The sequence below is a fragment of the Oncorhynchus kisutch genome, linkage group LG16 (genome assembly GCF_002021735.2).
Source record: "Oncorhynchus kisutch isolate 150728-3 linkage group LG16, Okis_V2, whole genome shotgun sequence".
In the NCBI taxonomy this organism is placed as follows: Eukaryota; Metazoa; Chordata; class Actinopteri; order Salmoniformes; family Salmonidae; genus Oncorhynchus; species Oncorhynchus kisutch.
The window spans coordinates 2314703-2340429 of record NC_034189.2 but is presented as its reverse complement, the minus strand read 5'-3'; the positions used below and the strand labels follow the sequence as shown (position 1 = coordinate 2340429).

The window sequence follows — 25727 nt, the reverse complement described above, 5'->3', positions numbered from 1 at the left end:
GTAGATCTAGCTGGTCTGTCATAATATAATAGAGACAGTAGATCTAGCTGGTCTGTCATAATATAATAGAGACAGTAGATCTAGCTGGTCTGTCATAATATAATAGAGACAGTAGATCTAGCTGGTCTGTCATAATATAATAGAGACAGTAGATCTAGCTGGTCTGTCATAATATAATAGAGACAGTAGATCTAGCTGGTCTGTCATAATATAATAGAGACAGTAGATCTAGCTGGTCTGTCATAATATAATAGAGACAGTAGATCTAGCTGGTCTGTCATAATATAATAGAGACAGTAGATCTAGCTGGTCTGTCATAATATAATAGAGACAGTAGATCTAGCTGGTCTGTCATAATATAATAGAGACAGTAGATCTAGCTGGTCTGTCATAATATAATAGAGACAGTAGATCTAGCTGGTCTGTCATAATATAATAGAGACAGTAGATCTAGCTGGTCTGTCATAATATAATAGAGACAGTAGATCTAGCTGGTCTGTCATAATATAATAGAGACAGTAGATCTAGCTGGTCTGTCATAATATAATAGAGACAGTAGATCTAGCTGGTCTGTCATAATATAATAGAGACAGTAGATCTAGCTGGTCTGTCATAATATAATAGAGACAGTAGATCTAGCTGGTCTGTCATAATATAATAGAGACAGTAGATCTAGCTGGTCTGTCATAATATAATAGAGACAGTAGATCTAGCTGGTCTGTCATAATATAATAGAGACAGTAGATCTAGCTGGTCTGTCATAATATAATAGAGACAGTAGATCTAGCTGGTCTGTCATAATATAATAGAGACAGTAGATCTAGCTGGTCTGTCATAATATAATAGAGACAGTAGATCTAGCTGGTCTGTCATAATATAATAGAGACAGTAGATCTAGCTGGTCTGTCATAATATAATAGAGACAGTAGATCTAGCTGGTCTGTCATAATATAATAGAGACAGTAGATCTAGCTGGTCTGTCATAATATAATAGAGACAGTAGATCTAGCTGGTCTGTCATAATATAATAGAGACAGTAGATCTAGCTGGTCTGTCATAATATAATAGAGACAGTAGATCTAGCTGGTCTGTCATAATATAATAGAGACAGTAGATCTAGCTGGTCTGTCATAATATAATAGAGACAGTAGATCTAGCTGGTCTGTCATAATATAATAGAGACAGTAGATCTAGCTGGTCTGTCATAATATAATAGAGACAGTAGATCTAGCTGGTCTGTCATAATATAATAGAGACAGTAGATCTAGCTGGTCTGTCATAATATAATAGAGACAGTAGATCTAGCTGGTCTGTCATAATATAATAGAGACAGTAGATCTAGCTGGTCTGTCATAATATAATAGAGACAGTAGATCTAGCTGGTCTGTCATAATATAATAGAGACAGTAGATCTAGCTGGTCTGTCATAATATAATAGAGACAGTAGATCTAGCTGGTCTGTCATAATATAATAGAGACAGTAGATCTAGCTGGTCTGTCATAATATAATAGAGACAGTAGATCTAGCTGGTCTGTCATAATATAATAGAGACAGTAGATCTAGCTGGTCTGTCATAATATAATAGAGACAGTAGATCTAGCTGGTCTGTCATAATATAATAGAGACAGTAGATCTAGCTGGTCTGTCATAATATAATAGAGACAGTAGATCTAGCTGGTCTGTCATAATATAATAGAGACAGTAGATCTAGCTGGTCTGTCATAATATAATAGAGACAGTAGATCTAGCTGGTCTGTCATAATATAATAGAGACAGTAGATCTAGCTGGTCTGTCATAATATAATAGAGACAGTAGATCTAGCTGGTCTGTCATAATATAATAGAGACAGTAGATCTAGCTGGTCTGTCATAATATAATAGAGACAGTAGATCTAGCTGGTCTGTCATAATATAATAGAGACAGTAGATCTAGCTGGTCTGTCATAATATAATAGAGACAGTAGATCTAGCTGGTCTGTCATAATATAATAGAGACAGTAGATCTAGCTGGTCTGTCATAATATAATAGAGACAGTAGATCTAGCTGGTCTGTCATAATATAATAGAGACAGTAGATCTAGCTGGTCTGTCATAATATAATAGAGACAGTAGATCTAGCTGGTCTGTCATAATATAATAGAGACAGTAGATCTAGCTGGTCTGTCATAATATAATAGAGACAGTAGATCTAGCTGGTCTGTCATAATATAATAGAGACAGTAGATCTAGCTGGTCTGTCATAATATAATAGAGACAGTAGATCTAGCTGGTCTGTCATAATATAATAGAGACAGTAGATCTAGCTGGTCTGTCATAATATAATAGAGACAGTAGATCTAGCTGGTCTGTCATAATATAATAGAGACAGTAGATCTAGCTGGTCTGTCATAATATAATAGAGACAGTAGATCTAGCTGGTCTGTCATAATATAATAGAGACAGTAGATCTAGCTGGTCTGTCATAATATAATAGAGACAGTAGATCTAGCTGGTCTGTCATAATATAATAGAGACAGTAGATCTAGCTGGTCTGTCATAATATAATAGAGACAGTAGATCTAGCTGGTCTGTCATAATATAATAGAGACAGTAGATCTAGCTGGTCTGTCATAATATAATAGAGACAGTAGATCTAGCTGGTCTGTCATAATATAATAGAGACAGTAGATCTAGCTGGTCTGTCATAATATAATAGAGACAGTAGATCTAGCTGGTCTGTCATAATATAATAGAGACAGTAGATCTAGCTGGTCTGTCATAATATAATAGAGACAGTAGATCTAGCTGGTCTGTCATAATATAATAGAGACAGTAGATCTAGCTGGTCTGTCATAATATAATAGAGACAGTAGATCTAGCTGGTCTGTCATAATATAATAGAGACAGTAGATCTAGCTGGTCTGTCATAATATAATAGAGACAGTAGATCTAGCTGGTCTGTCATAATATAATAGAGACAGTAGATCTAGCTGGTCTGTCATAATAATAGAGACAGTAGATCTAGCTGGTCTGTCATAATATAATAGAGACAGTAGATCTAGCTGGTCTGTCATAATATAATAGAGACAGTAGATCTAGCTGGTCTGTCATAATATAATAGAGACAGTAGATCTAGCTGGTCTGTCATAATATAATAGAGACAGTAGATCTAGCTGGTCTGTCATAATATAATAGAGACAGTAGATCTAGCTGGTCTGTCATAATATAATAGAGACAGTAGATCTAGCTGGTCTGTCATAATATAATAGAGACAGTAGATCTAGCTGGTCTGTCATAATATAATAGAGACAGTAGATCTAGCTGGTCTGTCATAATATAATAGAGACAGTAGATCTAGCTGGTCTGTCATAATATAATAGAGACAGTAGATCTAGCTGGTCTGTCATAATATAATAGAGACAGTAGATCTAGCTGGTCTGTCATAATATAATAGAGACAGTAGATCTAGCTGGTCTGTCATAATATAATAGAGACAGTAGATCTAGCTGGTCTGTCATAATATAATAGAGACAGTAGATCTAGCTGGTCTGTCATAATATAATAGAGACAGTAGATCTAGCTGGTCTGTCATAATATAATAGAGACAGTAGATCTAGCTGGTCTGTCATAATATAATAGAGACAGTAGATCTAGCTGGTCTGTCATAATATAATAGAGACAGTAGATCTAGCTGGTCTGTCATAATATAATAGAGACAGTAGATCTAGCTGGTCTGTCATAATATAATAGAGACAGTAGATCTAGCTGGTCTGTCATAATATAATAGAGACAGTAGATCTAGCTGGTCTGTCATAATATAATAGAGACAGTAGATCTAGCTGGTCTGTCATAATATAATAGAGACAGTAGATCTAGCTGGTCTGTCATAATATAATAGAGACAGTAGATCTAGCTGGTCTGTCATAATATAATAGAGACAGTAGATCTAGCTGGTCTGTCATAATATAATAGAGACAGTAGATCTAGCTGGTCTGTCATAATATAATAGAGACAGTAGATCTAGCTGGTCTGTCATAATATAATAGAGACAGTAGATCTAGCTGGTCTGTCATAATATAATAGAGACAGTAGATCTAGCTGGTCTGTCATAATATAATAGAGACAGTAGATCTAGCTGGTCTGTCATAATATAATAGAGACAGTAGATCTAGCTGGTCTGTCATAATATAATAGAGACAGTAGATCTAGCTGGTCTGTCATAATATAATAGAGACAGTAGATCTAGCTGGTCTGTCATAATATAATAGAGACAGTAGATCTAGCTGGTCTGTCATAATATAATAGAGACAGTAGATCTAGCTGGTCTGTCATAATATAATAGAGACAGTAGATCTAGCTGGTCTGTCATAATATAATAGAGACAGTAGATCTAGCTGGTCTGTCATAATATAATAGAGACAGTAGATCTAGCTGGTCTGTCATAATATAATAGAGACAGTAGATCTAGCTGGTCTGTCATAATATAATAGAGACAGTAGATCTAGCTGGTCTGTCATAATATAATAGAGACAGTAGATCTAGCTGGTCTGTCATAATATAATAGAGACAGTAGATCTAGCTGGTCTGTCATAATATAATAGAGACAGTAGATCTAGCTGGTCTGTCATAATATAATAGAGACAGTAGATCTAGCTGGTCTGTCATAATATAATAGAGACAGTAGATCTAGCTGGTCTGTCATAATATAATAGAGACAGTAGATCTAGCTGGTCTGTCATAATATAATAGAGACAGTAGATCTAGCTGGTCTGTCATAATATAATAGAGACAGTAGATCTAGCTGGTCTGTCATAATATAATAGAGACAGTAGATCTAGCTGGTCTGTCATAATATAATAGAGACAGTAGATCTAGCTGGTCTGTCATAATATAATAGAGACAGTAGATCTAGCTGGTCTGTCATAATATAATAGAGACAGTAGATCTAGCTGGTCTGTCATAATATAATAGAGACAGTAGATCTAGCTGGTCTGTCATAATATAATAGAGACAGTAGATCTAGCTGGTCTGTCATAATATAATAGAGACAGTAGATCTAGCTGGTCTGTCATAATATAATAGAGACAGTAGATCTAGCTGGTCTGTCATAATATAATAGAGACAGTAGATCTAGCTGGTCTGTCATAATATAATAGAGACAGTAGATCTAGCTGGTCTGTCATAATATAATAGAGACAGTAGATCTAGCTGGTCTGTCATAATATAATAGAGACAGTAGATCTAGCTGGTCTGTCATAATATAATAGAGACAGTAGATCTAGCTGGTCTGTCATAATATAATAGAGACAGTAGATCTAGCTGGTCTGTCATAATATAATAGAGACAGTAGATCTAGCTGGTCTGTCATAATATAATAGAGACAGTAGATCTAGCTGGTCTGTCATAATATAATAGAGACAGTAGATCTAGCTGGTCTGTCATAATATAATAGAGACAGTAGATCTAGCTGGTCTGTCATAATATAATAGAGACAGTAGATCTAGCTGGTCTGTCATAATATAATAGAGACAGTAGATCTAGCTGGTCTGTCATAATATAATAGAGACAGTAGATCTAGCTGGTCTGTCATAATATAATAGAGACAGTAGATCTAGCTGGTCTGTCATAATATAATAGAGACAGTAGATCTAGCTGGTCTGTCATAATATAATAGAGACAGTAGATCTAGCTGGTCTGTCATAATATAATAGAGACAGTAGATCTAGCTGGTCTGTCATAATATAATAGAGACAGTAGATCTAGCTGGTCTGTCATAATATAATAGAGACAGTAGATCTAGCTGGTCTGTCATAATATAATAGAGACAGTAGATCTAGCTGGTCTGTCATAATATAATAGAGACAGTAGATCTAGCTGGTCTGTCATAATATAATAGAGACAGTAGATCTAGCTGGTCTGTCATAATATAATAGAGACAGTAGATCTAGCTGGTCTGTCATAATATAATAGAGACAGTAGATCTAGCTGGTCTGTCATAATATAATAGAGACAGTAGATCTAGCTGGTCTGTCATAATATAATAGAGACAGTAGATCTAGCTGGTCTGTCATAATATAATAGAGACAGTAGATCTAGCTGGTCTGTCATAATAAATAGAGACAGTAGATCTAGCTGGTCTGTCATAATATAATAGAGACAGTAGATCTAGCTGGTCTGTCATTATTAAAGAGACAGTAGATCTAGCTGGTCATAATATAATAGAGACAGTAGATCTAGCTGGTCTGTCATAATATAATAGAGACAGTAGATCTAGCTGGTCTGTCATAATATAATAGAGACAGTAGATCTAGCTGGTCTGTCATAATATAATAGAGACAGTAGATCTAGCTGGTCTGTCATAATATAATAGAGACAGTAGATCTAGCTGGTCTGTCATAATATAATAGAGACAGTAGATCTAGCTGGTCTGTCATAATATAATAGAGACAGTAGATCTAGCTGGTCTGTCATAATATAATAGAGACAGTAGATCTAGCTGGTCTGTCATAATATAATAGAGACAGTAGATCTAGCTGGTCTGTCATAATATAATAGAGACAGTAGATCTAGCTGGTCTGTCATAATATAATAGAGACAGTAGATCTAGCTGGTCTGTCATAATATAATAGAGACAGTAGATCTAGCTGGTCTGTCATAATATAATAGAGACAGTAGATCTAGCTGGTCTGTCATATATAATAGAGACAGTAGATCTAGCTGGTCTGTCATAATATATAGAGACAGTAGATCTAGCTGGTCTGTCATAATATAATAGAGACAGTAGATCTAGCTGGTCTGTCATATATAATAGAGACAGTAGATCTAGCTGGTCTGTCATAAATAATAGAGACAGTAGATCTAGCTGGTCTGTCATAATATAATAGAGACAGTAGATCTAGCTGGTCTTCCTAATTTAGAACAAAGCATCCTTCACTCATGCTGCCAAACATACCCTTGTAAAACTGACCATCCTACCAATCCTCGACTTTGGCGATGTCATTTACAAAATAGCCTCAATACCCTACTAACAAATTGGATGCAGTCTATCACAGTGCAATCCGTTTTATCACCAAAGCCCCATATACTACCCACCATTGCGACCTGTACGCTCTCGTTGGCTGGCCCTCGCTTCATACTCGTCGCCAAACCCACTGGCTCCATGTCATCTACAAGACCCTGCTAGGTAAAGTCCCCCCTTATCTCAGCTCGCTGGTCACCATAGCATCTCCCACCTGTAGCACACGCTCCAGCAGGTATATCTCTCTAGTCACCCCCAAACCAATTCTTTCTTTGGCCGCCTCTCCTTCCAGTTCTCTGCTGCCAATGACTGGAACGAACTACAAAAATCTCTGAAACTGGAAACACTTATCTCCCTCACTAGCTTTAAGCACCAACTGTCAGAGCAGCTCACAGATTACTGCACCTGTACATAGCCCACCTATAATTTAGCCCAAACAACTACCTCTTTCCCAACTGTATTTAATTTAATTTATTTATTTATTTTTTTCCTTTGCACCCCATTATTTTTTATTTCTACTTTGCACATTCTTCCATTGCAAAACTACCATTCCAGTATTTTACTTGCTATATTGTATTTACTTTGCCATCATGGCCTTTTTTGCCTTTACCTCCCTTCTCACCTCATACATTGTATATAGACTTGTTTATACTGCATTATTGACTGTATGTTTGTTTTTACTCCATGTGTAACTCTGTGTCGTTTTATCTGTCGAACTGCTTTGCTTTATCTTGCCAGGTCGCAATTGTAAAGAGAACTTGTTCTCAACTTGCCTACCTGGTTAAATAAAGGTAAAATAAAAATAATAAAATAAAATAATATAATAGAGACAGTAGATCTAGCTGGTCTGTCATAATATAATAGAGACAGTAGATCTAGCTGGTCTGTCATAATATAATAGAGACAGTAGATCTAGCTGGTCTGTCATAATATAATAGAGACAGTAGATCTAGCTGGTCTGTCATAATATATAGAGACAGTAGATCTAGCTGGTCTGTCATAATATAATAGAGACAGTAGATCTAGCTGGTCTGTCATAAAATAGAGACAGTAGATCTAGCTGGTCTGTCATATATAATAGAGACAGTAGATCTAGCTGGTCTGTCATAATATAATAGAGACAGTAGATCTAGCTGGTCTGTCATATATAATAGAGACAGTAGATCTAGCTGGTCTGTCATAATATAATAGAGACAGTAGATCTAGCTGGTCTGTCATAATATAGAGACAGTAGATCTAGCTGGTCTGTCATAATATAATAGAGACAGTAGATCTAGCTGGTCTGTCATAATATAATAGAGACAGTAGATCTAGCTGGTCTGTCATAATAATAGAGACAGTAGATCTAGCTGGTCTGTCATAAATAATAGACAGTAGATCTAGCTGGTCTGTCATATTATAGAGACAGTAGATCTAGCTGGTCTGTCATAATATAAGACAGTAGATCTAGCTGGTCTGTCATAATATAATAGAGACAGTAGATCTAGCTGGTCTGTCATAATATAATAGAGACAGTAGATCTAGCTGGTCTGTCATATATAGAGACAGTAGATCTAGCTGGTCTGTCATATATAATAGAGACAGTAATATAATAGAGACAGTAGATCTAGCTGGTCTGTCATAATATAATAGAGACAGTAGATCTAGCTGGTCTGTCATAATATAGAGACAGAATATCTAGCTGGTCTGTCATATCATAGAGACAGTAGATCTAGCTGGTCTGTCATAATACAATAAGGACAGTAGATCTAGCTGGTCTGTCATAATATAGAGACAGTAGATCTAGCTGGTCTGTCATAATATAATAGAGACAGTAGATCTAGCTGGTCTGTCATAATATAATAGAGACAGTAGATCTAGCTGGTCTGTCATAATATAATAGAGACAGAAGTATATCTAGCTGTCTGTCATAATATAATAGAGACAGTAGATCTAGCTGGTCTGTCATAATATAATAGAGACAGTAGATCTAGCTGGTCTGTCATAATATAATAGAGACAGTAGATCTAGCTGGTCTGTCATAAATAATAGAGACAGTAGATCTAGCTGGTCTGTCATAATATAATAGAGACAGTAGATCTAGCTGGTCTGTCATAATATAATAGAGACAGTAGATCTAGCTGGTCTGTCATAATATAATAGAGACAGTAGATCTAGCTGGTCTGTCATATATAGAGACAGTAGATCTAGCTGGTCTGTCATAATATAATAGAGACAGTAGATCTAGCTGGTCTGTCATAATATAATAGAGACAGTAGATCTAGCTGGTCTGTCATAATATAATAGAGACAGTAGATCTAGCTGGTCTGTCATAATATAATAGAGACAGTAGATCTAGCTGGTCTGTCATAATATAATAGAGACAGTAGATCTAGCTGGTCTGTCATATATAGAGACAGTAGATCTAGCTGGTCTGTCATAATATAATAGAGACAGTAGATCTAGCTGGTCTGTCATAATATAATAGAGACAGTAGATCTAGCTGGTCTGTCATAATATAATAGAGACAGTAGATCTAGCTGGTCTGTCATAATATAATAGAGACAGTAGATCTAGCTGGTCTGTCATAATATAGAGACAGTAGATCTAGCTGGTCTGTCATAATATAATAGACAGTAGATCTAGCTGGTCTGTCATAATATAATAGAGACAGTAGATCTAGCTGGTCTGTCATAATATAATAGAGACAGTAGATCTAGCTGGTCTGTCATAATATAATAGAGACAGTAGATCTAGCTGGTCTGTCATATATAATAAGACAGTAGATCTAGCTGGTCTGTCATAATATAATAGAGACAGTAGATCTAGCTGGTCTGTCATAATATAGAGACAGTAGATCTAGCTGGTCTGTCATAATATAATAGAGACAGTAGATCTAGCTGGTCTGTCATAATATAATAGAGACAGTAGATCTAGCTGGTCTGTCATAATATAATAGAGACAGTAGATCTAGCTGGTCTGTCATAATATAATAGAGACAGTAGATCTAGCTGGTCTGTCATAATATAATAGAGACAGTAGATCTAGCTGGTCTGTCATAATATAATACAGAGACAGTAGATCTAGCTGGTCTGTCATAATATAATAGAGACAGTAGATCTAGCTGGTCTGTCATATATAATAGAGACAGTAGATCTAGCTGGTCTGTCATAATATAATAGAGACAGTAGATCTAGCTGGTCTGTCATAATATAATAGAGACAGTAGATCTAGCTGGTCTGTCATAATATAATAGAGACAGTAGATCTAGCTGGTCTGTCATAATATAATAGAGACAGTAGATCTAGCTGGTCTGTCATAATATAATAGAGACAGTAGATCTAGCTGGTCTGTCATAATATAATAGAGACAGTAGATCTAGCTGGTCTGTCATAAATAATAGAGACAGTAGATCTAGCTGGTCTGTCATAATATAATAGAGACAGTAGATCTAGCTGGTCTGTCATAATATAATAGAGACAGTAGATCTAGCTGGTCTGTCATAATATAATAGAGACAGTAGATCTAGCTGGTCTGTCATAATATAATAGAGACAGTAGATCTAGCTGGTCTGTCATAATATAATAGAGACAGTAGATCTAGCTGGTCTGTCATAATAATAGAGACAGTAGATCTAGCTGGTCTGTCATAATATAATAGAGACAGTAGATCTAGCTGGTCTGTCATAATATAATAGAGACAGTAGATCTAGCTGGTCTGTCATAATATAATAGAGACAGTAGATCTAGCTGGTCTGTCATAATATAATAGAGACAGTAGATCTAGCTGGTCTGTCATAATAATAGAGACAGTAGATCTAGCTGGTCTGTCATAATATAATAGAGACAGTAGATCTAGCTGGTCTGTCATAATATAATAGAGACAGTAGATCTAGCTGGTCTGTCATAATATAATAGAGACAGTAGATCTAGCTGGTCTGTCATAATATAATAGAGACAGTAGATCTAGCTGGTCTGTCATAATATAATAGAGACAGTAGATCTAGCTGGTCTGTCATAATATAATAGAGACAGTAGATCTAGCTGGTCTGTCATAATATAATAGAGACAGTAGATCTAGCTGGTCTGTCATAATATAATAGACAGTAGATCTAGCTGGTCTGTCATAATAAATAGAGACAGTAGATCTAGCTGGTCTGTCATAATATAATAGAGACAGTAGATCTAGCTGGTCTGTCATAATATAATAGAGACAGTAGATCTAGCTGGTCTGTCATAATATAATAGAGACAGTAGATCTAGCTGGTCTGTCATAATATAATAGAGACAGTAGATCTAGCTGGTCTGTCATAATATAATAGAGACAGTAGATCTAGCTGGTCTGTCATAATATAATAGAGACAGTAGATCTAGCTGGTCTGTCATAATATAATAGAGACAGTAGATCTAGCTGGTCTGTCATAATATAATAGAGACAGTAGATCTAGCTGGTCTGTCATAATATAATAGAGACAGTAGATCTAGCTGGTCTGTCATAATATAATAGAGACAGTAGATCTAGCTGGTCTGTCATAATATAATAGAGACAGTAGATCTAGCTGGTCTGTCATAATATAATAGACAGTAGATCTAGCTGGTCTGTCATAATATAATAGAGACAGTAGATCTAGCTGGTCTGTCATAATATAATAGAGACAGTAGATCTAGCTGGTCTGTCATAATATAGAGAGTAGATCTAGCTGGTCTGTCATAATATAATAGACAGTAGATCTAGCTGGTCTGTCATAATATATATAGAGACAGTAGATCTAGCTGGTCTGTCATAATATAATAGAGACAGTAGATCTAGCTGGTCTGTCATAATATAATAGAGACAGTAGATCTAGCTGGTCTGTCATAATATAATAGAGACAGTAGATCTAGCTGGTCTGTCATAATATAATAGAGACAGTAGATCTAGCTGGTCTGTCATAATATAATAGAGACAGTAGATCTAGCTGGTCTGTCATATATAATAGAGACAGTAGATCTAGCTGGTCTGTCATAATATAATAGAGAGAGAGAGGTCATAAGAGACAGTAGATCTAGCTGGTCTGTCATAATAAATAGAGACAGTAGATCTAGCTGGTCTGTCATAATATAATAGAGACAGTAGATCTAGCTGGTCTGTCATAATATAATAGAGACAGTAGATCTAGCTGGTCTGTCATAATATAGAGACAGTAGATCTAGCTGGTCTGTCATAATATAATAGAGACAGTAGATCTAGCTGGTCTGTCATATTATAATAGAGACAGTAGATCTAGCTGGTCTGTCATAATATAATAGACAGTAGATCTAGCTGGTCTGTCATAATATAATAGAGACAGTAGATCTAGCTGGTCTGTCATAATAATAGAGACAGTAGATCTAGCTGGTCTGTCATAATATAATAGAGACAGTAGATCTAGCTGGTCTGTCATAATATAGAGACAGTAGATCTAGCTGGTCTGTCATAATATAATAGAGACAGTAGATCTAGCTGGTCTGTCATAATATATAAGACAGTAGATCTAGCTGGTCTGTCATAATAAATAGAGACAGTAGATCTAGCTGGTCTGTCATAATATAATAGAGACAGTAGATCTAGCTGGTCTGTCATAATATAATAGAGACAGTAGATCTAGCTGGTCATAATATAATAGAGACATAGAGACAGTAGATCTAGCTGGTCTGTCATAATATAATAGAGACAGTAGATCTAGCTGGTCTGTCATAATATAATAGAGACAGTAGATCTAGCTGGTCTGTCATAATATAATAGAGACAGTAGATCTAGCTGGTCTGTCATAATATAATAGAGACAGTAGATCTAGCTGGTCTGTCATAATATAGAGACAGTAGATCTAGCTGGTCTGTCATAATATAATAGAGACAGTAGATCTAGCTGGTCTGTCATATTATAATAGAGACAGTAGATCTAGCTGGTCTGTCATATATAATAGACAGTATATCTAGCTGGTCTGTCATAATATAATAGAGACAGTAGATCTAGCTGGTCTGTCATAATATAATAGAGACAGTAGATCTAGCTGGTCTGTCATAATATAATAGAGACAGTAGATCTAGCTGGTCTGTCATAATATAATAGAGACAGTAGATCTAGCTGGTCTGTCATACACATCTAGATGTGTATAAGAGACAGTAGTAGATCTAGCTGGTCTGTCATAATATAATAGAGACAGTAGATCTAGCTGGTCTGTCATAATATAATAGAGACAGTAGATCTAGCTGGTCTGTCATAATATAATAGAGACAGTAGATCTAGCTGGTCTGTCATTAAATAGAGACAGTAGATCAAGCTGGTCTGTCATTATAATAGAGACAGTAGATCTAGCTGGTCTGTCATAATATAATAGACAGTAGATCTAGCTGGTCTGTCATAATATAATAAAGACAGTAGATCTCGTTGGTCTGTCATAGAGACAGTAGATCTAGCTGGTCTGTCATAATATAGAGACAGTAGATCTAGCTGGTCTGTCATAATATAATAGAGACAGTAGATCTAGCTGGTCTGTCATAATATAATAGAGACAGTAGATCTAGCTGGTCTGTCATAATATATAGAGACAGTAGATCTAGCTGGTCTGTCATAATATAAAGAGACAGTAGATCTAGCTGGTCTGTCATAATATAATAGAGACAGTAGATCTAGCTGGTCTGTCATACTATAATAGAAACATACAGAGAGTAGATCTAGCTGGTCTGTCATAATATATTAGAGACAGTAGATCTAGCTGGTCTGTCATAATATAATAGAGACAGTAGATCTAGCTGGTCTGTCATAATATAATAGAGACAGTAGATCTAGCTGGTCTGTCATATAATAGAGACAGTAGATCTAGCTGGTCTGTCATAATATAATAGAGACAGTAGATCTAGCTGGTCTGTCATAATATAATAGAGACAGTAGATCTAGCTGGTCTGTCATAATATATAGAGACAGTAGATCTAGCTGGTCTGTCATAATATAATAGAGACAGTAGATCTAGCTGGTCTGTCATAATATAATAGAGACAGTAGATCTAGCTGGTCTGTCATAATATAATAGAGACAGTAGATCTAGCTGCTGTCATAATATATAGAGACAGTAGATCTAGCTGGTCTGTCATAATATAAGAGACAGTAGATCTAGCTGGTCTGTCATAATATAGAGACAGTAGATCTAGCTGGTCTGTCATAATATAATAGAGACAGTAGATCTAGCTGGTCTGTCATAATATAATAGAGACAGTAGATCTAGCTGGTCTGTCATAATAAAGAGACAGTAGATCTAGCTGGTCTGTCATAATAATAGAGACAGTAGATCTAGCTGGTCTGTCATAATATAATAGAGAGTAGATCTAGCTGGTCTGTCATAATATAAGAGACAGTAGATCTAGCTGGTCTGTCATAATATAATAGAGACAGTAGATCTAGCTGGTCTGTCATATATAATAGAGACAGTAGATCTAGCTGGTCTGTCATAATATAGAGAGAGTAGATCTAGCTGGTCTGTCATATTATAATAGAGACAGTAGATCTAGCTGGTCTGTCATATATAATAGAGACAGACAGTAGATCTAGCTGGTCTGTCATAATATAATAGAGACAGTAGATCTAGCTGGTCTGTCATAATATAATAGAGACAGTAGATCTAGCTGGTCTGTCATAATATAATAGAGACAGTAGATCTAGCTGGTCTGTCATAATTAATAGAGACAGTAGATCTAGCTGGTCTGTCATAATATAATAGAGACAGTAGATCTAGCTGGTCTGTCATAATAAATAGAGACAGTAGATCTAGCTGGTCTGTCATATTATAATAGACAGTAGATCTAGCTGGTCTGTCATAATATAGTAGAGACAGTAGATCTAGCTGGTCTGTCAGAATGTAATAGAGACAGTAGATCNGCTGTCCCTGCTTGCTAATTCGGCCTGCTAACTGCTAGCTTGTCCACTCCGGTCCGCTAACTGCTACCTTGTCTAGCCCGGCCTACAAACTGTTAGCTTGTTAGCACAGGCCTGCTAACCGCCTGAATCGCCGCGTCCCAAACGCCCACCGGACCCATATTTACTTTCTATCTCTTTTGACTTTTAATTTGTTTATACCTTCCGGAAACCTGCCTCACCCAATGTGATACGGAATCGCTATTATTTTTTATTTATTTTTAGAACACACTCAAGAACCTCCAGAAGCTAACCAGCTAACTAGCTACAAGCTATTTAGTCATTGTTCGTTTTTTTTAACCTGGATAACACTCGCCAGTCCAGCTTCCCTCCCCATCCACCGCTGCCCCTGGACACTGATCTCTTGGCTACATAGCTGATGCACGCTGGACTGTCCATAAATCACGGTACTCCATTCTGCTTGTTTGTTTTATCTGTTGGCCCCGTTGCCTAGTCTACGCCATTTTACCTGCTGTTGTTGTGCTAGCTGATTAGCTGTTGTCTCACCTACTGTTTTAGCTAGCTTTCCCAATTCAACACCTGTGATTACTGTATGCCTCGCTGTATGTCTCTCTCAAATGTCAATATGCCTTGTATACTGTTGTTCAGGTTAGTTATCATTGTTTTAGTTCACAATGGAGCCCCTAGTTCCACTCTTCATACCCCTGATAACTCCTTTGTCCCACCTCCCACACATGCGGTGACCTCACCCATTACTACCAGCATGTCCAGAGATACAACCTCTCTCATCATCACCCAGTGCCTGGGCTTACCTCCGCTGTACCCGCACCCCACCATACCCCTGTCTGCGCATTATGCCCTGAATATATTCTACCATGCCCAGAAACCTGCTCCTCTTATTCTCTGTCCCCAACGCTCTAGGCGACCAGTTTTGATAGCCTTTAGCCGCACCCTCATACTACTCCTTCTCTGTTCCGCGGGTGATGTGGAGGTAAACCCAGGCCCTGCATGTCCCCAGGCACCCTCATTTGTTGACTTCTGTGTTCGAAAAAGCCTTGGTTTCATGCATGTCAACATCAGAAGCCTCCTCCCTAAGTTTGTCTTACTCACTGCTTTAGCACACTCTGCTAACCCTGATGTCCTTGCTGTGTCTGAATCCTGGCTCAGGAAGGCCACCAAAAATTCAGAGATTTCCATACCCAACTATAACATCTTCCGTCAAGATAGAACTGCCAAAGGGGGAGGAGTTGCAGTTTACTGCAGAGATAGCCTGCAAAGTAATGTCATACTTTCCAGGTCCATACCCAAACAGTTCGAACTACTAATTTTGAAAATTACTCTCTCCAGAAATAAGTCTCTCACGGTTGCCGCCTGCTACCGACCCCCCTCAGCTCCCAGCTGTGCCCTGGACACCATTTGTGAATTGATCGCCCCCCATCTAGCTTCAGAGTTTGTTCTGTTAGGTGACCTAAACTGGGATATGCTTAACACCCCGCCAGTCCTACAATCTAAGCTAGATGCCCTCAATCTCACACAAATCATCAAGGAACCCACCAGGTACAACCCTAACTCTGTAAACAAGGGCACCCTCATAGACGTCATCCTGACCAACTGGCCCTCCAAATACACCTCCGCTGTCTTCAACCAGGATCTCAGCGATCACTGCCTCATTGCCTGTATCCGCTACGGAGCCGCAGTCAAACGACCACCCCTCATCACTGTCAAACGCTCCCTAAAACACTTCTGTGAGCAGGCCTTTCTAATCGACCTGGCCCGGGTATCCTGGAAGGACATTGACCTCATCCCGTCAGTTGAGGATGCCTGGTCATTCTTTAAAAGTAACTTCCTCACCATTTTAGATAAGCATGCTCCGTTCAAAAAATGCAGAACTAAGAACAGATACAGCCCTTGGTTCACCCCAGACCTGACTGCCCTCGACCAGCACAAAAACATCCTGTGGCGGACTGCAATAGCATCGAATAGTCCCCGTGATATGCAACTGTTCAGGGAAGTCCGGAACCAATACACGCAGTCAGTCAGGAAAGCTAAGGCCAGCTTCTTCAGGCAGAAGTTTGCATCCTGTAGCTCCAACTCCAAAAAGTTCTGGGACACTGTGAAGTCCATGGAGAACAAGAGCACCTCCTCCCAGCTGCCCACTGCACTGAGGCTAGGTAACACGGTCACCACTGATAAATCCATGATTATCGAAAACTTCAATAAGCATTTCTCAACGGCTGGCCATGCCTTCCGCCTGGCTACTTCAACCTCGGCCAACAGCTCCGCCCCCCCCGCAGCTCCTCGCCCAAGCCTCTCCAGGTTCTCCTTTACCCAAATCCAGATAGCAGATGTTCTGAAAGAGCTGCAAAACCTGGACCCGTACAAATCAGCTGGGCTTGACAATCTGGACCCTCTATTTCTGAAACTATCTGCCACCATTGTCGCAACCCCTATTACCAGCCTGTTCAACCTCTCTTTCATCTCGTCTGAGATCCCCAAGGATTGGAAAGCTGCCGCAGTCATCCCCCTCTTCAAAGGGGGAGACACCCTGGACCCAAACTGTTACAGACCTATATCCATCCTGCCCTGCCTATCTAAGGTCTTCGAAAGCCAAGTCAACAAACAGGTCACTGACCATCTCGAATCCCACCGTACCTTCTCCGCTGTGCAATCTGGTTTCCGAGCCGGTCATGGGTGCACCTCAGCCACACTCAAGGTACTAAACGATATCATAACCGCCATCGATAAAAGACAGTACTGTGCAGCCGTCTTCATCGACCTTGCCAAGGCTTTCGACTCTGTCAATCACCATATTCTTATCGGCAGACTCAGTAGCCTCGGTTTTTCGGATGACTGCCTTGCCTGGTTCACCAATTACTTTGCAGACAGAGTTCAGTGTGTCAAATCGGAGGGCATGCTGTCCGGTCCTCTGGCAGTCTCTATGGGGGTGCCACAGGGTTCAATTCTCGGGCCGACTCTTTTCTCTGTGTATATCAATGATGTTGCTCTTGCTGCGGGCGATTCCCTGATCCACCTCTACGCAGACGACACCATTCTATATACTTTCGGCCCGTCTTTGGACACTGTGCTATCTAACCTCCAAACAAGCTTCAATGCCATACAACACTCCTTCCGTGGCCTCCAACTGCTCTTAAACGCTAGTAAAACCAAATGCATGCTTTTCAACCGGTCGCTGCCTGCACCTGCATGCCCGACTAGCATCACCACCCTGGATGGTTCCGACCTAGAATATGTGGACGTCTATAAGTACCTAGGTGTCTGGCTAGACTGCAAACTCTCCTTCCAGACTCATATCAAACATCTCCAATCGAAAATCAAATCAAGAGTCGGCTTTCTATTCCGCAACAAAGCCTCCTTCACTCACGCCGCCAAGCTTACCCTAGTAAAACTGACTATCCTACCGATCCTCGACTTCGGCGATGTCATCTACAAAATGGCTTCCAACACTCTACTCAGCAAACTGGATGCAGTCTATCACAGTGCCATCCGTTTTGTCACTAAAGCACCTTATACCACCCACCACTGCGACTTGTATGCTCTAGTCGGCTGGCCCTCGCTACATATTCGTCGCCAGACCCACTGGCTCCAGGTCATCTACAAGTCCATGCTAGGTAAAGCTCCGCCTTATCTCAGCTCACTGGTCACGATGGCAACACCCATCCGTAGCACGCGCTCCAGCAGGTGTATCTCACTGATCATCCCTAAAGCCAACACCTCATTTGGCCGCCTTTCGTTCCAGTACTCTGCTGCCTGTGACTGGAACGAATTGCAAAAATCGCTGAAGTTGGAGACTTTTATCTCCCTCACCAACTTCAAACATCAGCTATCTGAGCAGCTAACCGATCGCTGCAGCTGTACATAGTCTATTGGTAAATAGCCCACCCTTTTCACCTACCTCATCCCCATACTGTTTTTATTTATTTACTTTTCTGCTCTTCTGCACACCAATATCTCTACCTGTACATGACCATCTGATCTTTATCACTCCAGTGTTAATCTGCAAAATTGTAATTATTTGCCTACCTCCTCATGCCTTTTGCACACATTGTATATAGACCCCCCCTTCGTTTTCTACTGTGTTATTGACTTGTTAATTGTTTACTCCATGTGTAACTCTTTGTTGTATGCTCACACTGCTATGCTTTATCTTGGCCAGGTCGCAGTTGCAAATGAGAACTTGTTCTCAACTAGCCTACCTGGTTAAATAAAGGTGAAATAAAATAAAATAACTGGTTAAATAAAGGTGAAATAAAAAATAAAAATAAATAATATAGAGACAGTAGATCTGGCTGGTCTGTCATAATATAATAGAGACAGTAGATCTAGCTGGTCTGTCATAATATAGAGACAGTAGATCTAGCTGGTCTGTCATAATATAATAGAGACAGTAGATCTAGCTGGTCTGTCATAATATAATAGAGACAGTAGATCTAGCTGGTCTGTCATAATATAATAGAGACAGTAGATCTAGCTGGTCTGTCATAATATAATAGAGACAGTAGATCTAGCTGGTCTGTCATATATAATAGAGACAGTAGATCTAGCTGGTCTGTCATAATATAATAGAGACAGTAGATCTAGCTGGTCTGTCATAATATAATAGAGACAGTAGATCTAGCTGGTCTGTCATAATATAATAGAGACAGTAGATCTAGCTGGTCTGTCATAATATAATAGAGACAGTAGATCTAGCTGGTCTGTCATAATATAATAGAGACAGTAGATCTAGCTGGTCTGTCATAATATAATAGAGACAGTAGATCTAGCTGGTCTGTCATAATATAATAGAGACAGTAGATCTAGCTGGTCTGTCATAATATAATAGAGACAGTAGATCTAGCTGGTCTGTCATAATATAGAGACAGTAGATCTAGCTGGTCTGTCATAATATAATAGAGACAGTAGATCTAGCTGGTCTGTCAATATATAGAGACAGTAGATCTAGCTGGTCTGTCATATTATAATAGAGACAGTAGATCTAGCTGGTCTGTCATAATATAATAGAGACAGTAGATCTAGCTGGTCTGTCATAATATAATAGAGACAGTAGATCTAGCTGGTCTGTCATAATATAATAGAGACAGTAGATCTAGCTGGTCTGTCATAATATAATAGAGACAGTAGATCTAGCTGGTCTGTCATAATATAATAGAGACAGTAGATCTAGCTGGTCTGTCATAATATAATAGAGACAGTAGATCTAGCTGGTCTGTCATAATATAATAGAGACAGTAGATCTAGCTGGTCTGTCATAATATAATAGAGACAGTAGATCTAGCTGGTCTGTCATAATATAATAGAGACAGTAGATCTAGCTGGTCTGTCATAATATAATAGAGACAGTAGATCTAGCTGGTCTGTCATAATATAATAGAGACAGTAGATCTAGCTGGTCTGTCATAATATAATAGAGACAGTAGATCTAGCTGGTCTGTCATAATATAATAGAGACAGTAGATCTAGCTGGTCTGTCATAATATAATAGAGACAGTAGATCTAGCTGGTCTGTCATAATATAATAGAGACAGTAGATCTAGCTGGTCTGTCATATATAATAGAGACAGTAGATCTAGCTGGTCTGTCATAATATAATAGAGACAGTAGATCTAGCTGGTCTGTCATATATAATAGAGACAGTAGATCTAGCTGGTCTGTCATAATATAATAGAGACAGTAGATCTAGCTGGTCTGTCATAATATAATAGAGACAGTAGATCTAGCTGGTCTGTCATAATATAATAGAGACAGTAGATCTAGCTGGTCTGTCATAATATAATAGAGACAGTAGATCTAGCTGGTCTGTCATAATATAATAGAGACAGTAGATCTAGCTGGTCTGTCATAATATAATAGAGACAGTAGATCTAGCTGGTCTGTCATAATATAATAGAGACAGTAGATCTAGCTGGTCTGTCATAATATAATAGAGACAGTAGATCTAGCTGGTCTGTCATAATATAATAGAGACAGTAGATCTAGCTGGTCTGTCATAATATAATAGAGACAGTAGATCTAGCTGGTCTGTCATAATATAATAGAGACAGTAGATCTAGCTGGTCTGTCATAATATAATAGAGACAGTAGATCTAGCTGGTCTGTCATAATATAATAGAGACAGTAGATCTAGCTGGTCTGTCATAATATAATAGAGACAGTAGATCTAGCTGGTCTGTCATAATATAATAGAGACAGTAGATCTAGCTGGTCTGTCATAATATAATAGAGACAGTAGATCTAGCTGGTCTGTCATAATATAATAGAGACAGTAGATCTAGCTGGTCTGTCATAATATAATAGAGACAGTAGATCTAGCTGGTCTGTCATAATATAATAGAGACAGTAGATCTAGCTGGTCTGTCATAATATAATAGAGACAGTAGATCTAGCTGGTCTGTCATAATATAATAGAGACAGTAGATCTAGCTGGTCTGTCATAATATAATAGAGACAGTAGATCTAGCTGGTCTGTCATAATATAATAGAGACAGTAGATCTAGCTGGTCTGTCATAATATAATAGAGACAGTAGATCTAGCTGGTCTGTCATAATATAATAGAGACAGTAGATCTAGCTGGTCTGTCATATATAATAGAGACAGTAGATCTAGCTGGTCTGTCATAATATAATAGAGACAGTAGATCTAGCTGGTCTGTCATAATATAATAGAGACAGTAGATCTAGCTGGTCTGTCATAATATAATAGAGACAGTAGATCTAGCTGGTCTGTCATAATATAATAGAGACAGTAGATCTAGCTGGTCTGTCATAATATAATAGAGACAGTAGATCTAGCTGGTCTGTCATAATATAATAGAGACAGTAGATCTAGCTGGTCTGTCATAATATAATAGAGACAGTAGATCTAGCTGGTCTGTCATAATATAATAGAGACAGTAGATCTAGCTGGTCTGTCATAATATAATAGAGACAGTAGATCTAGCTGGTCTGTCATAATATAATAGAGACAGTAGATCTAGCTGGTCTGTCATAATATAATAGAGACAGTAGATCTAGCTGGTCTGTCATAATATAATAGAGACAGTAGATCTAGCTGGTCTGTCATAATATAATAGAGACAGTAGATCTAGCTGGTCTGTCATAATATAATAGAGACAGTAGATCTAGCTGGTCTGTCATAATATAATAGAGACAGTAGATCTAGCTGGTCTGTCATAATATAATAGAGACAGTAGATCTAGCTGGTCTGTCATAATATAATAGAGACAGTAGATCTAGCTGGTCTGTCATAATATAATAGAGACAGTAGATCTAGCTGGTCTGTCATAATATAATAGAGACAGTAGATCTAGCTGGTCTGTCATAATATAATAGAGACAGTAGATCTAGCTGGTCTGTCATAATATAATAGAGACAGTAGATCTAGCTGGTCTGTCATAATATAATAGAGACAGTAGATCTAGCTGGTCTGTCATAATATAATAGAGACAGTAGATCTAGCTGGTCTGTCATAATATAATAGAGACAGTAGATCTAGCTGGTCTGTCATAATATAATAGAGACAGTAGATCTAGCTGGTCTGTCATAATATAATAGAGACAGTAGATCTAGCTGGTCTGTCATAATATAATAGAGACAGTAGATCTAGCTGGTCTGTCATAATATAATAGAGACAGTAGATCTAGCTGGTCTGTCATAATATAATAGAGACAGTAGATCTAGCTGGTCTGTCATAATATAATAGAGACAGTAGATCTAGCTGGTCTGTCATAATATAATAGAGACAGTAGATCTAGCTGGTCTGTCATAATATAATAGAGACAGTAGATCTAGCTGGTCTGTCATAATATAATAGAGACAGTAGATCTAGCTGGTCTGTCATAATATAATAGAGACAGTAGATCTAGCTGGTCTGTCATAATATAATAGAGACAGTAGATCTAGCTGGTCTGTCATAATATAATAGAGACAGTAGATCTAGCTGGTCTGTCATAATATAATAGAGACAGTAGATCTAGCTGGTCTGTCATAATATAATAGAGACAGTAGATCTAGCTGGTCTGTCATAATATAATAGAGACAGTAGATCTAGCTGGTCTGTCATAATATAATAGAGACAGTAGATCTAGCTGGTCTGTCATAATATAATAGAGACAGTAGATCTAGCTGGTCTGTCATAATATAATAGAGACAGTAGATCTAGCTGGTCTGTCATAATATAATAGAGACAGTAGATCTAGCTGGTCTGTCATAATATAATAGAGACAGTAGATCTAGCTGGTCTGTCATAATATAATAGAGACAGTAGATCTAGCTGGTCTGTCATAATATAATAGAGACAGTAGATCTAGCTGGTCTGTCATAATATAATAGAGACAGTAGATCTAGCTGGTCTGTCATAATATAATAGAGACAGTAGATCTAGCTGGTCTGTCATAATATAATAGAGACAGTAGATCTAGCTGGTCTGTCATAATATAATAGAGACAGTAGATCTAGCTGGTCTGTCATAATATAATAGAGACAGTAGATCTAGCTGGTCTGTCATAATATAATAGAGACAGTAGATCTAGCTGGTCTGTCATAATATAATAGAGACAGTAGATCTAGCTGGTCTGTCATAATATAATAGAGACAGTAGATCTAGCTGGTCTGTCATAATATAATAGAGACAGTAGATCTAGCTGGTCTGTCATAATATAATAGAGACAGTAGATCTAGCTGGTCTGTCATAATATAATAGAGACAGTAGATCTAGCTGGTCTGTCATAATATAATAGAGACAGTAGATCTAGCTGGTCTGTCATAATATAATAGAGACAGTAGATCTAGCTGGTCTGTCATAATATAATAGAGACAGTAGATCTAGCTGGTCTGTCATAATATAATAGAGACAGTAGATCTAGCTGGTCTGTCATAATATAATAGAGACAGTAGATCTAGCTGGTCTGTCATAATATAATAGAGACAGTAGATCTAGCTGGTCTGTCATAATATAATAGAGACAGTAGATCTAGCTGGTCTGTCATATATAATAGAGACAGTAGATCTAGCTGGTCTGTCATAATATAATAGAGACAGTAGATCTAGCTGGTCTGTCATAATATAATAGAGACAGTAGATCTAGCTGGTCTGTCATAATATAATAGAGACAGTAGATCTAGCTGGTCTGTCATAATATAATAGAGACAGTAGATCTAGCTGGTCTGTCATAATATAATAGAGACAGTAGATCTAGCTGGTCTGTCATAATATAATAGAGACAGTAGATCTAGCTGGTCTGTCATAATATAATAGAGACAGTAGATCTAGCTGGTCTGTCATAATATAATAGAGACAGTAGATCTAGCTGGTCTGTCATAATATAATAGAGACAGTAGATCTAGCTGGTCTGTCATAATATAATAGAGACAGTAGATCTAGCTGGTCTGTCATAATATAATAGAGACAGTAGATCTAGCTGGTCTGTCATAATATAATAGAGACAGTAGATCTAGCTGGTCTGTCATAATATAATAGAGACAGTAGATCTAGCTGGTCTGTCATAATATAATAGAGACAGTAGATCTAGCTGGTCTGTCATAATATAATAGAGACAGTAGATCTAGCTGGTCTGTCATAATATAATAGAGACAGTAGATCTAGCTGGTCTGTCATAATATAATAGAGACAGTAGATCTAGCTGGTCTGTCATAATATAATAGAGACAGTAGATCTAGCTGGTCTGTCATAATATAATAGAGACAGTAGATCTAGCTGGTCTGTCATAATATAATAGAGACAGTAGATCTAGCTGGTCTGTCATAATATAATAGAGACAGTAGATCTAGCTGGTCTGTCATAATATAATAGAGACAGTAGATCTAGCTGGTCTGTCATAATATAATAGAGACAGTAGATCTAGCTGGTCTGTCATAATATAGAGACAGTAGATCTAGCTGGTCTGTCATAATATAATAGAGACAGTAGATCTAGCTGGTCTGTCATAATATAATAGAGACAGTAGATCTAGCTGGTCTGTCATAATATAATAGAGACAGTAGATCTAGCTGGTCTGTCATAATATAATAGAGACAGTAGATCTAGCTGGTCTGTCATATATATAATAGAGACAGTAGATCTAGCTGGTCTGTCATAATATAATAGAGACAGTAGATCTAGCTGGTCTGTCATAATAATAGAGACATTCTATCAGTTTTTCAACCACAGACCTTTCGCATGTAAGGTGAACGTGATAACCATTACACTACAGAAACTGCTGCATTAATTACCAGCAAGGAGTAAACCGCATTTTACAAATATTTATTGCATGTATTCGAATTTCCAAAGTAAGGCATTTATTAGAACAACTATTCTCTGTTACAAATACAGTACTTAATGGATTTGTCATAGAGAACTGTTTCCGCCCAGCTTCGAATCGGGGACCATTCGTGTGTAAAGCAAACTTGATAACTACTAAACTAGAGAAACTGCTGCTAGAATTATTACTGTGGAGTAAACCAATTTTACATATATTCATCGCACGAATTCGAAATTCCAACATAATGCATTTATGAAAATTCTCTGTTACAAATACAGTACTTCTCACATGTGTCAGAGACGTCTGTTCCGCCCAGCATCGAAAAGTATACATTTTGCGTCTTAAGTGAACTTGATAACCACTACGCTATGGAATCTTTTGATTCCCAAAAGAAGGCATTAATGAAAAATTGAATTTTCAGTTTCAACTATGGTACTTACTGAATGTATCAATGAGTGCTGTTTACACAGAGGTTCAAACCAGGGACCTTTTGCATGTTAAGTGCACGTGATAACAGCTACACTACAGAAACTTCTGCTTGAGATACCTGCAAGAAGTAAACTTAATTTTCTTATAGTCAGTGCA

The 25727-nt window shown here is 37.7% G+C and overlaps 1 protein-coding gene across 3 annotated transcripts in view; it reads left to right on the top strand.

Annotated features, from left to right (window-relative positions):
* LOC116353897 (Fc receptor-like protein 5) overlaps positions 1-25727 on the top strand; it is a 238553-nt gene that overhangs the window by 20092 nt on the left and 192734 nt on the right. The gene's annotated exons all lie outside the window — the stretch shown is intronic.